Source organism: Artibeus jamaicensis, unplaced genomic scaffold (assembly GCF_021234435.1).
Source record: "Artibeus jamaicensis isolate MK-2021 breed Jamaican fruit bat unplaced genomic scaffold, CSHL_Jam_final contig_793, whole genome shotgun sequence".
NCBI lineage: Eukaryota > Metazoa > Chordata > Mammalia > Chiroptera > Phyllostomidae > Artibeus > Artibeus jamaicensis.
This window is the reverse complement of record NW_026521975.1, coordinates 305,938-321,150: the sequence shown is the minus strand read 5'-3', so window position 1 is coordinate 321,150 and position 15,213 is coordinate 305,938. Positions and strand designations below refer to the sequence as shown.

Below are 15,213 nucleotides of genomic sequence, written 5' to 3'. Positions count from 1 at the left end.
CAGAGTTCATTGGACAGACCCACAGGGTCCTGGAGGGTACATAAGCCCACACACCCAGGAACCAGCACCAGAAAGGCCCAATTTGCTTGTGGGAAGCAGCAGAGGGGACCAAAATCCGAGAGAATGCCATTGCCCCTCTCTGACCTCACCCCCACACACAGCATCACAACCCAGCAACCTGGGTTGCCCTGCCCTGGTGAACACCTAAGGCTCCGCCCCTCATACATAACAGGTGCAAACAGACCAAAACATTATGGCTCAAAAAGAAAAAGAGCGGCCATGGCTGGTGTAGCTCAGTGGATTGAGCTCAGGCCTGCGAACCACACAATCGAGGTTCGATTCCCAGTCAGGGCACATGCCTGGGTTGCAGGCCGGTTCCCTGAAGGCCAATTCCCAGCAGGGGATGCGCAAAGGGCAACCATACATTGATGTTTCTCTCCCTTTCTCCTTCCCTTCCCCTCTAAAGATAAATAAATAAATTTAAAAAAAAGATAAGATACCAAAGTTGTGGGAAAAAAGAAAAGAAAAAGAGCCCAAAGCCCCAGAGCCAACACTTCTAAGCGAACCAAGAGCTAGCCAACCTATAAGATGCACAGTTCAAAACACTGGTGATCAGGATGCTCACAGAACTGGTAGATTTTAGTCACAAATTAGAGGAACAAATGAAGACTAAACTAAAGGAAATGAAGGGAAATGCACAGGAAACCAATAGTGATGGGAAGGAAACTGGGACTCAAATCAACAGAGTAGACCAGAGGGAAGAAAAAAATAACCAAACAGAAAAGAATGAAGAAAAGAATTCAAAAAAATGAGGAGAGGCTTAGAAACCTCCAGGACATCCTTAAACATTCCAACATCTGAATTATAGAGGCACCAGAAGGGGAAGAGGAACAGCAACAAGTAGAAAACTTGTTTGAACAAATAATAAAGCAGAATCTGGTAAAGGCAATAGCCTTCCAGGAAATCCAGGAAGCTCAGAGTCCCAAAGAAGTTGGACCCAAGAAGGAACACACCAAGGCACATCATAATTACATTAGCCAAGATTAAAATGAAGGAGAGAATCCTACAAGCAGCAAGAGATAAGGGGACAGTCACCTACAAAGGATTTCCCATCAGGCTGTCAGCTGATTTCTCAAAAGAGAACTTACAGGCAAGAAGGGGCTGGAAAGAAGTATTCCAAGTCATGAAATCCAAAGACCTACATCCAAGATTGCTCTATCCAGCAAAGCTTTCATTTAGAAGGGAAGGACAGATAAAGTGCTTCTCAGATTAAGACCAAATTCAAGGAGTTCATCACCACCAAGCCCTTATTATATGAAATGTTAAAGGGACTTATCTAAGAAAAAAGATAAAAAATATTAACAGTAAAATGACAACAAACTCACAAGTATCAACAACTGAACCTAAAAACAAAAAACCTAAGCAACAACTAGAACAGGAACAGAACCACAGAAATAAATGGAGATCACATGGAGGGTTAACAACAGGGGAGTAGGAGGAGGAGAAGGTGGGAGAAGGTACAGAGAATAAGTAGCATAGATGGTAGGTAGAAAATAGACGGGGGGGAGGGCAAGACTAGTATGGGAAATGTAGAAACTAAAGAACTTGTGACACATGGACATGAACTAAAGGTGGGGAATGTGGGGGGGAGGGGTGTGCAAGGAAGAGAGGAATGAAGGGTGGGAAATGGGACAACTATAATGACATAATCAATAAAATATTTTTAAAAAGAAAAAAGAAACTGAAGATACAAATAAATGGAAGCATATAAAATATTTATGGATAAAGAATTAAAATCATTAAAATGTCTATACTACCCAAAGCAATCTATATATTCAACATAATTCCTATCACAGTACCAACTGTGTTTTTCAGAGAACTAAAAAAATAATCCAAAAACTTATATGGAGCCACAAAAGACCTCGATTAGCCACAGCAATCTTGAGAAAGAAGAAAGTTGGAGGAATCAATACCTGATGCCAAACTATACAAGGCTATAATGATCAAAACAGTATGCCACTGACATAAAAACAATATAGGTCAACAGAACAGAATAGGAAGCCCAGAAATTAACCCAAGCCTATATGATCAATTAAATTTTTCATTTAAAAAAAAATGTTTATTGGTATTAGAGAGAGAAGAAAGGGGAGATAAAGACACTGATGTCAGAAAGATATACTGACTGGTTGCCTCCCACAGACCCCAAGAGGGGACTGAAGCCACAATTCAGGTATATGCCCTGAGCAGAAATCAAACTCCAAACCTTTTGTTGTACAAAATGACACTCCAACCAACTGAATCAGACCAGCCAGAGCTGGTCAATTACTATTTGACAAAGTAGGCAAAATATACAATGGGGGAGAGACAATCTAGTCAATTAATGGTGTTGAAAAATTGACCAGTTACATGCAAGTTTATGAAACTATTCTTGTACCATACACATGAATAAATTCAAAATGGATTAAAAATTTATAAGACTTGAAACCATAAAACTCCTAGAAGAAAATACAAGCAATAAAATTTCTGACATTTCTCTTAGCAATATTTTTGCTGATGTTATCTATCTTCTCAAGCAAGGGAAACAAAAAAATAATAAATTAGACTAAATCAAACAGTTTTTGCAAAGCAAAGGAAACCATCAACATAACGTAAAGACAACCTACTATATTAGGGACAATATTTACTAATACATCTGATAAGGGGTTAATAACCAAAATTTATTAGGAAACTCATACAACACCCCCCAAAAATCCAATTAAAAAATGGGTGGAGGACCAGAATAGATACTTCTCCTAAGAGGACATTAAGATGGTCAACAGATACACGAAAAGATGCTCGACATGACTAATCTTCACAGAAATGCAAATTAAAACCACAATGAGATAGCACCTCACACTCATCAGAATGGCCATCATCAATACATCAACAACGACTGTTGGAGAGGCTATGGAGAAAATGGGTCTGTTGTACACTGTTGGTGGGAATGCAGACTGGTGCAGCCACTGTGAAAAACAGTATGGAGGTTCCTCAAAAAATTAAAAATCCAACTACCTTAGACCCAGTTATTCCATCTGTGTACATATCCAAAGAAACCCAAAATATTAATTGAAAAGAATTTATGTACCCCCATGTTCACTGCAACATTATTCACAATAGCTGGGATATGGAAGCAACCCAAATGCATTTCAGTAGACAAGTAGATAAACAAGTGGTAGTACATACACATATATAATAGAATATTACTCCACCATTAAAAAATGAAATATTACCATTTGTTACTTTATGGATGGACCCTAAAGGATAATACGCTAACTGAAGTCAGAGAATAACAAATACCATATGAGTTCACTTACATGTGTAATCTATAAAACAACAAAACTGAAAACAGACTTGCAGATAGAGAACAGACTAAGGATGTCAAAGGGGATAGGGAGTCAGAGACTGTGTGAAAAAGGTGAAAGGATTAAGAAGTATAAATTGGTGCCCTGACCAGTGTAGCTCAGTGGATTAAGCTCAGGCCTGCGAACCAGACTGTCACGGTTCAATTCCCACTCAGGGAACATGCCTGGGTTGCCGACCAGTTCCCAGCAGGGGATGTATGAGAGGCAACCATACATTGATATTTCTCTCCCTGTCTCCTTCCCCTCCCCTCTAAAGATAAATTAAAAAAAAAAAAAAAAGAAGTATAAAATTGGAGCCCTAGTCAGGGTAGAGAATGGTCCTAATTTGCCAAGACTGCAAGTGGGATCCCCAGTCAGAACACACATAAGAGTCAATCAAGAATGAATAAATTAATGGAACAACAACAAATTGATGTTTCTGCTCCCCCATCCCCTTCCTCTGTCTAAAATCAGTAAATAAAACAAAAAAAATTTTAAGTACAAATTGGTACTTACAAAATAGTCATGGGGATATGAAGTACAACATAGGGGACATAGTCAATAATATTATGTTGACTGTATAAGATGCCAGGTGGGTGCTGGAAATGCGTGAACTTGGGGTGGGGGAGGAGCACTTTTTGATATCTATGGCTGGCCACTGTACTGCACACCTGAAATTAATACAAAATAATGTTGAATGTAAAGTGAAATAAAAAAAATGTAGTTGAGCCCTGGCTGGTGTGGCTTAGTGGATGGAGTGCTAGCCTGTAAACCAAGGGGTCGCCGGTTTGGTTCCCAGTCTGGGTGCATGCCTGGGTTGCAGGCCTGGTCCCCAGTGGAGGACACACGAGAGGCAACCACATATTGATGTTTCTCTCCCTCTTTCTCCCTTCCCTTCTCTCTAAAAATAAATAAGTAAAATCTTAAAATAAAAATAAATGTAGTTGAACTTGTAGTTAATATTCATTTGCTACAAGGTAAGAAGTATCCTAATCGACTTAATTTTCAAAGGAATGAGGCATAAAAGTACTGATGTTACAAAATGCACAAACTTGTAATGCATGAGTTCTCTGAATTCTTTCTATGTTTTAGCTTATATAAAACAAAAGAACAATTTCTCAGACAGAAAAGCTCGAACTGACTTCACAACAGACTCTTCTCAGAAGAAAACAGTGGAGGGAGCAGTAAATCAGACTTTCCTTATCACACGCTTCTCTGCAGTTAATCCACCTCTCAAAACAGTAAATCAACTCAATGTATATCGGCTATTTTCATATCCTAGACTGGAAATAAATCTGGTCACTTCTCTGTATCACTGACAATATGTTTCAACCAACAAACACTTATTTAGTGTTATACAGAAAAGACAATCCAATTAAAAGTTGACCACTCCTACAATACCCATATAAAATCTATTCCATTTAACCACTTTTCTACATCAAGTCAATTCTAATTAGCTATTAAATACTGAGCAAATAACTTCACTGCTCTGAGCTTCAATTTTCCCTAAAGTAAATGATATAAAAATAGTTCTCCAGGTTTTTCTTAGAATTTCAAAAAATAATGGATATGAAACCAAAAGCTGGGGTAGAAATACTTGTATCAGACCACACACATTAAAAAAAAGACTAACAAAAGACAAGGAAGTACCCAGCAACTCCACTTCTGGGTATTTACCTGAAGAAATTCAACACATTTAATCACAAAAGATATATACATCCATGTTTATGGCAGCATTATTTACAATACCCAAAATATAAAAGTAACCTAAGTGTCCATCAACAGATGAATGGATAAAGAATTGGGGGGATGTATGTGTGTATACATATATATACACATACACATAATGAAATGATTCAGTCATTAAAAAAGAATAAAATCTTGCCATCTTTAGCAACATATATGGACCTAAAGGGTATTGTGCTAAATGAAATAAGTCAGACAGTGGAGGACAAATGCCAGATGATTTCACTTAAATGTGGGATCAAAAAATAATGTAAACAATCAGAACAGAAACACACTCATAGAGAACATTTTGAGAGTTGCCAGAGGGGAGAGAGATTGGAGTGATCGGTGACAAAGATGAAAGGATTTAGAAGGACAAATCAGTAGTTACAGAATGGTCCCAGGGATGGAAAGTACAGCATAGGGAATATAGGTAATATATTAAAATAGCTATGTGTGGTATAACATGGGTACTACATTTACTAGGGTGATCACTTCTGTCTAATCACAAGGTTGTACATATAAAACTAACAATATTGTACATCAACTTATTTAAAAATAAAAAGAGACCCTGGCTGGTGTAGCTCAGTAGATTGAGCGCAGGCCTAAGAACCAGAGTATCGTGGTTTGATTCCCAGTCAGGGCACATGCCTGGGTTGCAGGCCAGTTCCCAGCAGGGGACACATGAGAGGCAACCATACATTGATATTTCTCTCTCTCTCTCTCCTTCCCTTCCCCTCTAAAGATAAATAATTAAATCTTAAAAAAAATAATAAAGAGAAAAACATAAAGTATATTCTTTAACATTTCTGAGTAGCACCATTCTGGAAGTAGCAGCCAATGAAATGTTATGAAAAACAAAGCTATAAAAATGTAAAATAAGAAAAATTGTGTATCTATGCAAATTATACTATTCTTTATGTTAGAGACCCAAATAATCTACCTGAAATGCTACTACAGTGAGATAAATTAGAGATACTAAACATCAATATGTGAAAATTAAAACTAAATTAACTGAATAGCCAACTGGAGACAGATATAAAATTTTGATTCTCCAAAGTCAACTAAGACTTCTGGTCAAGAGGAGGCGTAAGTAAACGTGGTTCACTCTCCTCATACAACCACAGCAAAAATTACAACTAAACTACAACACAGCTATCACCCAAAACCATCAAAAATCGAACTGTACGAAGTCCAACAACCAAGAATTTAAAAAGTTATATTTACTCAGGCAGGAGAGGTGGAGACCAGAACAGGCTGGTCCCACACCCATGTGTGGTAGATAAAAAGCAGGAGGGATATCTCCACAGGGAGAGATCCCAGCCCCACACCAAACCATGCAGCCCAGGGTTCCAGTACCACAAAGATAAGTCCTCATAATTTCTGGCTATAAAACCAGTGGGGGTTGGGGCAGCCAAAGAAACTGCAGAATTATCAGGAGTCTCCTCTTAAAGGACCAAAATGGACTTAAGACATACTCAGCCTTACTACTTCTGAGCTGTAGCACCAGGGCACCAGCTTGAAAGGACGAGTGGCATACAGGAAGAAACTGAAGTATCTGCCATCAGGATGAGTGTCAGGGGACAGCTTCCTCCTGGGCACAACACAAGAGGCCAGGCAGCAGCAACTGTTCCCTTTCTGAGCCCTTTGCCACACAGAGCCACCATATCTGAGACTCCATCAACCTGATTCACACGGGGAGCCCAGCCCTGGTGATTACCTAAGGCTCTGCTCCATCCAACTTAAGAGTGCACTTTTCTACATTAGGACACACTACCAAGATAGGGACTCAAAGCAGCTCTACCCAAATCAAACACAGGGAGGCTGACAAAATGAGAAGACAAAGAAATATGGCCCCAATGAAAGAACAGAACTCCAAAAAAAAGAACTAAACAAAAGGGAGATAAGCAATCCAATCTATCAGATGCAGAATTCAAAACACTGGTTATTAGGATGCTCAAGGAACTCACTGGGTACTTCAATAACATAAAGAAAAAGCCCAGGCAGAAATGAAATAAAGAACACTAAAGTGAAATAACACTAAATGAACACTAAATGAAATAAAGAAAAATTTATAGGGAATCAACAGTAGGATGAAAGAAGCCAAGAATCAAACCAATGATCTGGAACATAAGGAAGGAAAAAAAAAACAACATTCAACCAGAACAGCAAGAAGAAAAAAGAATTAAAAAAAACTAGGATAGCCTAAGGTGCCTCTGGGCAACTTTAAATATACCAACAAATGCAAATCATAGGGGTTCCACAATGGGAAGAGAAAGAACAATTACTTAAAAATTATTTGAAAAATTAATGAAAGAAAACTTCCCTAATTTGGTGAAGGAAATAGACATGCAAATCCAGGAGGCACAGAGTCCCAAAGAAGATGGACCCAAAGCAACACATTGTAATTCAAATGCCAAAGATTAAACACAGAGAGAGAATCTTAAAAGTAGCAAGAAAAAAGCCAATAGTTACATACATAAGAGTTTCCACAAGACTGTCAGCTGATTTCTCAAAAGAAATTTCACAGGCTAGATGGGACTAGCAAGAAGTATTCAAAGTGATGAAAAACAAGGACCTACAACCAAGATTATTCTATCCAGCAAAGCTATCATTTAGGATAAAGGACAGATAAAGTACTTCACTTTATCTAAAGGAGTTCAATATCACCAAGCCATTATTACATAAAATATTAAAGGGAGTTATTTATAAAAAAGAGTAATATTAAAACTATGACAGTAATATTATAGTTTAAGAGTAATATTATACTATAAGAGTAATATTGAAACTAGTATAGTAATATCAAAACTATGAACATTAAAATGACATCAAATTCACAAATATCAACACCTGCATCTAAAAACCAAACTAAGCAAACAAGTGGAACAGGCACAGAATTATAGACTACGGGTACTCCTTCATAGGTAACTGTTTCTTTTCTCTTATTGCTTTTAAGGTTCTCTCCTCTTTAATCTTGGGTAATTAATTATGATGTGCCTTGGTGTGGTCCCCCTTGGGTCCAACTTCTTTGGGACTCTCTGAGCTTCCTGAACTTCCTGAAAATCTATTTCCTTTGCCAGACTGGAGAAGTTCTCCATGATTTGTTCAAGTAAAGTTTTCAATTTCTTGCTCTTCTTCTTCTCCTTCTGGAACCCCTATGCTTAGAACATTTAAAGATGTCCTGGAGGTTCCTAGTTCTCATTTCTTCATTCTGTTCTGGTTGAATGTGTCTTCCTTCTGCTCTAAATCATTGCTCTGAGTCCTGGTTTCCTTCCCATCACTGTTGGTTCACCATATATTTTCCTTTATTTCACTTAGCATAGCCTCCATTTTTTTCATCTGATTTGCGACCATATTCAACCACTTCTGTAAGCGTCCTCATTACCAGTGTTTTGAATGCGCATCTGATGGGTTGACTATCTCTTTGTCTCTTTGTTGTATTTTTTCTGGAGCTTTGACCTGATCTTTCATTTGAGCCATTTTTTGTTGTTGTTGTTTGTTTCTATGTGCCTGTTACAAAGCAAGGGGCAGAGCCTTAGGTCTTCACCAAGGCAGGACAACCCGCAGGGCTGCACTGTGACACTGTATGTGAGGGAGGAGTCTGAGAGGGAACAGTGCCGCTTGCTCAGCTCTCTGCGGGATTTCAGTCACTTGCCCCGCTTTCCACAAGCAAATTGGGCCCTTCTGGTGCTGACTCCTGGGTGGGTGGGTGGGTCTCTCCAATGAACTCTCCTGAGGCAAGTTCACTGAACTTGCTGGGAGTTTCTCCTGCTGCCACCTCAAACACCCACAGGTGTTTTCAATCAGAGGTTTGAGGCTTTATTTCCCCATGCTGGAACCCTGAGTTGCAGTCTGTCTTGCTCCCCAGTTGTTCCTCATGCTTTATCTACACAGGAATGTAAGACCGCCCAGTCCACAATCTGCCACCTCCCCCCGGGGTCCACCAGCTGCCTCCGTGCTCACCAGCCACAGCCTTTCCCACCCCAGCCCTCCAGCCACTGTCTTGCCATGAGTCCTCTCCCACTAACTGCCTGTCTACCGGTCTGGATGAATTTATCAAGATGCATTTATTTGGCCCTGGCTGGTACAGCTCAGTGGATAGAGCGTGGGCCTGTGAATCAAAGGATCATGGTTCAATTCCCAGTCAGGGCACATGCCTGGATTGCAGGCTGCTTCCCTGCAGGCCAGTTTCCAACAGGGGACGCATGAAAGGCAACCATACATTGATGTTTCTCTCCCTCTCTCCTTCCCCTCTAAAGATAAATAAATAAATAAAATCTTTTTTAAAAAGATGCATTTATCTGGACACATTTATCAGCTTCTTCTTTAACTCCTTAGCTGTTGGACTTCTACCAGTCTGGATGAATTTATCAAGATGCATTTATCAGTTTCTTCTTTAACTCCTTGGCTGTCAGACTTCTAGGCAGTTCAATTTTCTGTCAGTTCTAGTTGTTATTTGCTTTTAGATTTGTTGTTGTCCTTCTTTTGGTTGTGCAAGGAGGCACAGTTTGTCTACCTATGCCTCCATTTTGGCCAGAAGTCCCAATTTTAAAAATTTTAAGTAAATAATTTTAAACTACTGAGGAAAAAAAAGGGAATGATACACTAGAAAAAAAATGAAACACAAAAGAAGGCAGTGATAGAAGAAATGGAGGAAAAACATATAAGGCACATGGAAAACAAAGAGCAAAAGGACAAAAGTAATTCCTTCCTTATTAATAATTACTTAAATGTAAATAGATTGAACTATATTAAAAGACAGAGACTGGCAGGTTGGATTAAGAAAACATGATCCATCTACATGCTGTCTAGAAGAGACTAAAGATACACTGACACAAAGTAGTGGAAAGTGAAAGGATGAAAAGATACTCCATGCAAATAGTAACCAAAAGAGAGTTGACATGGACACAGAAAACACCTGACAAAATAAAATTTAAGTCCTAAAAGGTTACTGGAGACAAATAAGGACACTACATATTGATAAGCCATCCCAGCAAGATGTCACAATTTTATATACAACTAATGAGAGCCCCAAAATATATGAAGCAAAAATTGTCAGGATTAAAAAGGAAAAATATAGTTCTGTGAATAGTTGGAGATTTCAATATTCTGCTTTTAAGAGTAGATAGAAAAAACACAGAGATCAATAAGGAAATAGAGGGCTTAACCACTATAAATCAATGAGACTGATAAGATACTCAACTCCACTTACCAACAGTAGAATATACATCCGTCTCAAGTACACATGGAACCTTTACCAAAATAAGCCAGATAGCCAGAAGTCTTAATAAATTTTTTTTTAAGATTTTTCATTTATTTATCTTTTAGAGGGGAAGGGAAGGAGAGAGGGAGAGAAACAGTAATGTATGGTTGCCTTTCTTGCGTCCCCTGCTGGGAAGTGGCCTGCAGGGAACCAGCCTGCAACCCAGGCACATGCCCTGACTGGGTATCGAACCTCGATCGTCTGGTTCTGAGGCCCATGCTCAATCCACTGAGCTACACCGGCCAGGGCAGAAGTCTTAATACATTTAACAGAATCAAAATGATAACTGTTTTTTCGGATCACAATGGAATAAAACTAGAAATAAATTAACAGAAGCAAATCTAAAAAATCACAGATAGGTAGAAATTAACACACAAACCAATGGGTCAAAAAAATCACAAGAGAAATGAGGAAATATGTGAGACAAAAGAAAACAATACGACATAACAAAACTTACAAGATACAATGAAAGCAGTGTTCAGCAGGAAACTAAGCAACAGTGCATTATAAATATCTCAAGTCAATAAGGTTTATGACTAAAGAAATCAGAAAAAGAGCAAACTAAACCGGAAAGTAGCAGAAATGAAATAATGAAAATTAGTGTATAGAAAAACAGAATTGAGGGAAAAAAATCAACAAAATGAAAGGTAGTATTTTGAAAAAGTAACATATCTTTAAATTGACTAAGAAAAAACTCTAATTATTAAAATCATACCTAAAAATATGACATTGCTATCTATCTTACAGCAATAAACAGAATTGTAAGAGGACACAATGAGCAACTGTATGCCAACAAACTGAAGAACCAAGATAAAAATGAAGAGCCCTGGATGATGTGGCTCAGTGGACTGAGCACCAAGCCTATGAAACAAAGGGTCACCAGTTCAATTCCCAGTCAGGGCACATGCCTGGGCTGCAGGCCAGGTCCCCAGTAGAAGGCACATAAGAGGCAACCACACATTGATGTTTCTCTCCCTTTCTTTCTCCCTCCCTTTCCCTCTGTCTAAAAATAATATAAATAAAATCTTTTTTTAAAAAAATGGACAAACCCCTAAATATACACAAACTGCCAAAACTGACTGAAGAAAAAATACAAAATCTGAATAGAACTGTAACAAGGAATGAGATTAAATCAGTCATCAAAATTCTCCCAACAAAGAAAGGCCCAGGAACAGATAGCTTCATTGATAAATGCTACTAAACATTTAAAAAAGAATTCACACTGATCCCTCTCAAGTTCTTCCCAAAAAACTAAAAACAAGAGGAAACACTTCCTAACTCATTCTATGAAAGCAGCATTCCCCGATACCAAATCCAGAAGACACTGCAAGAAAACTACAGTCCAATATTCCTTATGAATATGTAAATTAATACATATAAATGTATGTGAAGATCCTGAACAAACTAATAGCAAGTGAAATTCAGGAACACAGTAAAAAGATTATACACTAACCAAGAAGGATTTATCCCAGAATGCAATGGTAGTTCAACATAAGAAAATCAAAGTAATGGACCAAAGAGGAAAAATACATGATCATCTCGACTGGAGGAAAAAAAAAGTGTTTTACAAAATACTTTCATGATAAAAGCAATAAACTAGGAAGAGAGGAAAATGTCTACAACATGACAAAGGTCATACATGGAAAAACCCACAGCTAACATCAAACTCAATAGTAAAAACCAAAAGCTTTCCAAGATTAGGAACAAGACACTGATGCCCACTTTTGCCCATTTTTGTCCACTTTCACCACTTTAATGCAACACAGTACTAGAAGTTCTGGCCAGAGCAAATAGGCAAGAAAAAAGCTAAAAGGCATCCAAAGAGCCAGAGGCAAAGTAAAAATATCTCTGTAGATTACATGATCTTACATGTAGAAACAAATAAGCAAAGTTTCAGGATACAAAAACCTGCAAAAATCCATTCTATTTCAATACACTAATGGACAATCAAAAAAAGTGAAAACTACCCATTTACATTTAACATTAAAAAGAAAAAATACATAAAAATAAATTTAACCAGCCCTGACCAGTGTGGCTTAGTTGGCTGGAGTTCGTTCTGCAAAGCAAAAGGTCAAGGGTTCAGTTCCCAGTCAGGGAACATGCTTGGGTTGCAGGTTTGGTCCCCAGTCAAGATGCATGTGAGAAGCAACAAATCAGTGTTTCTCTCACATCAATGCTTCTCCCCTTCTCTTTCTCCCTGCCTTTCTCTCCCTTTAAAAAATAAATTTTAAAAAATCTTTTGTTTTTCATTTAACCACAGAGGTTGGAAGACCTGTACGATAAAAACAGGAAAATATCCCATGTTCATGGATTGCAAGATTAATAATGTAAAGATGATAATGTTACTCCTAAACCAATCTAAAGATTCAATGTAATCCTTATCAAGACCCAAAGCACGCTTTTGGCAGAGAGAAAATCTCATCGTGAAATCCACATGCTATCTCAAGAGACAAAAATCTTGAAAAAGAAGAACACAGCTGGAGGGGTCTCAAACTTCCAATTTCAAAACTTACTACAAAGCGACAGTAAATCAAAAGAGCACAATACTAACATAAAAACACATAAAATAATCTGAAATTATTTTAACAGAGAAAATATTTGGAAATCATGTATCTGATAAGAGATTAATATAACCAGAATATATAAAGTCTTATAACTCAACAACAAAATAAAAACGGGCAAAAGACTAAACAGATACTTCCCCAACCCCAAAGAAGACAAAAATGACCCACAATCACATGAAAAGATGCTCAACTTCACTAGTCATTAGGGAAATACAAATCAAAGCCAGGAAATATCATCTCACATCCATTAGCATGGCTACTATTAAAACAAAACAAAAATTAAAGTAACTAGGTTGGTGAGAAGAAGCTATATGATTGCTTGGTTGGCTATTTAAAAAAACTTGATCCCTTGTGCACTGCTTGGAGGGAATGTAAAAAGGTCCAGCAGCCACAGAAAACAGTATGGAGATTACCCCAAAAATTAAAAATTGAATTGCTATATGATCTAGCAATCCCAATTCTGGGTATATATCCAAAGAACTGAAAGCAGGATCTCAAAAAGAAACTTGAACATTTATGTCCATAGCACCATTACTCATAATAATCAAGAGGTAGACACAGCCAAAATGTCCATGGGCAGATGAATGGAAAAGTAAAATGCAGGTATACACATACAATAGAATGTTCAGCCCTTAAAAAAAAAGGTATTCTGACATACAAGGAGGAACCCAAAAAATCCTATAATTATCTTCTGGAGGGCAGGCCCCTTATAGTACAGGCTTCCCCCACTTGGTAAGAGTTCTAGGAATTCATCTATATCAGTGTACGAGCTGGCATTGTGAGAGGCTGCATTTGGCTTCAGTGAATTTTTTCTGAAGACTTTCAACGTGCTTGCCCATTTCATGATGGGTTATTTACAAGCGCACCTTCCCACATGACACTGAGTGTTCAGCTGTGTTTGACCAAAAACCCATGACCCCTGTGCCCCACCCTCCCTCCCTATTCACTCAATCTTAGCCCAAATGACTTTCTTTTTGTTTCCCTAGATGAAAAAAGTCATCAAAGGGAAATGTTTTGCCGATGTTGAAGAGGTGAAATAAAAAATGGAAGAAGCACTAAGATGCATCAAAATCGACAAGTTCAAAAACTGTTTTCAGCAGTCAAAAAAATGTTTCAATAGGCAGGTATATTGCATCAAATGGAGAGTACACTGAAGATGATTAAAGTTTAAACATGTAAAAATTAATACATATTTTTTAACAAATTTCAGGTGTTTTGGGGTCTCCCCTCATATGCTACAACATAGATGAACCTTGAAAACATACTACACGAAACAAGCCAGACACAAAGGGCAAATAGTTTATGATTCAACTTATTTGAGTACTTAAAATACACAAATTCATAGAGATAAAGGGTAGAAGAGAAGTCACCAGGAACTGTGAGAGGTATGAGAGGTACTGGGCATTATTGTTTCATGGGTAGTTTCTGTTTGGTATGATGAAAAAGTTCTAGAAATGAATAGTGATTATTTTTGCAAAACTTTTCTAGTTAACCCTACTGAATTTAAACCTAAAAATGGTAAATTTTATGTTAGTGTACTTTTTCAGGAAATCTTTAAAGAAAAAATAGCAGACATCTATAAGGGGGAAAATATCAAACAATGATTATGAAGAAAGTATTTACAATTCATATTCTAAAAAAAACTTAAGACAAAGAGGTCCTCTAACAATGAGACAAATGCAACAATCAAAGAGAAAAAAGGGCAAAAAAAGAAAACACAGTTCACCTGAAAAGGAAATACAACTGACTCTTAAATGTCTGAAATATTTAACAGAAATGCATACTTAAATTCTAAAGGGCTACCAATTCTCTTCTACCTTTTGATGGACAATGATCAAAATGTCTACACTGTTGTTAACTAAGCTCTCAGTTGATACTCTCAGTTATCAACTGATCATTGATAATTGAGAGTGTCACACTGCAAATGAGTATCACACTGCAAACTAACACAATTTCTATGGAGGGCAACTCAAAACCATTTCTTTGAGCAAGCAATTACACTCCTAGGCTTCCTTCCTACAAATATATTACCTAATGTTTTTAAGAACAAAAATGTAAAAGTATATTCACTAAAGAGTTAAAAGATTAAAACATCCTAAATGTCTCTCAAGAGACTACTGATAAAGTAAATAACAATAAAGGCAAATGATGAAATATTATGAAGCCCTGGAAACAATGAGGTAGCTCTAAATGTACATACATAATAATATATGTAATAACCTCCACATAAATTAAGTGCAAACAAGGTACAGAACAATGGATGACACAGAGTCATACACAA

The 15,213-nt window shown here is 37.5% G+C and overlaps 1 protein-coding gene across 2 annotated transcripts in view; it reads right to left on the bottom strand.

Annotated features, from left to right (window-relative positions):
• ZMYM2 (zinc finger MYM-type containing 2) overlaps nucleotides 1-15,213 on the bottom strand; it is a 114,215-nt gene that overhangs the window by 80,708 nt on the left and 18,294 nt on the right. The window lies entirely within an intron of this gene.